General features: G+C 40.6%; 1 long non-coding RNA gene across 1 annotated transcript; it reads left to right on the forward strand.

The window, feature by feature from the left end:
* On the forward strand, positions 1–328 carry LOC115185824 (uncharacterized). Its single transcript, XR_003875405.1, has 2 exons — positions 1–177; positions 279–328. It is a non-coding gene; the product is annotated as an uncharacterized LOC115185824 (long non-coding RNA).
* Positions 329–780: the final 452 nt, after the last annotated feature.

Here is a 780-nt window from a genome sequence, read left to right on the forward strand (position 1 = left end):
AAAGGGAATAGGGTGCCATTTGGGACGCTGACATACATTTGACACTCCCACTAGATGACATCACATCTCTGACTATCTGAAAACCCTTTCTCCTTGTCCATGTGACTCTTCTCTCCAGAACCATCAACATGATCAAGCTTCTCATACATGTAGCAACTCTACCACTATGGGTGACAGGTACTAAATCCCTCATGAAAGATAGATTTACTACTGAAATATATTGCTGTCTATATGCTGAGTAATTTTGTATATTTCATATTGTCTGTTTTCATCCACAGGGCTGTCACAAACAGACAAAGTTCACCAGACTCCTACTGCAATACTAAAAGGACCTGAAGATAAAGTTCAACTCACCTGCAGACACACTGATCCAAATTACTACATGATACTGTGGTACCAACAGTCAGCCCAAAACACTGCTCTGAAACTCATTGGGTATGTGAGATACACCATTCCAACGGTGGAAGATTCCTTTAAAGGGCGTTTTAATGTCAGTGGAGATGCTGCAGCTAATAAAATGGCGTATCTACATTTTCCCAAACTGACAGAAGCTGAAGACAGTGCAGTGTATTTCTGTGCTGCTAGTGAAGCACAGTGTTTCACTATACCCTCTCTCCTCTACAAAAACCCTCTCTGATCCTCTCATATAATACTGACTACAGCTCTATACACCTGCACCTGTCTTCAACCACTTCAACAACACTTTGCTATGAAACATTTGATATCAAACAGATGGTAATGATACTGTTATAAGTGGCTAGTTTAGATGGTTTAGGTGCA

Source organism: Salmo trutta, unplaced genomic scaffold, assembly GCF_901001165.1.
Source record: "Salmo trutta unplaced genomic scaffold, fSalTru1.1, whole genome shotgun sequence".
Classification (NCBI taxonomy): domain Eukaryota; kingdom Metazoa; phylum Chordata; class Actinopteri; order Salmoniformes; family Salmonidae; genus Salmo; species Salmo trutta.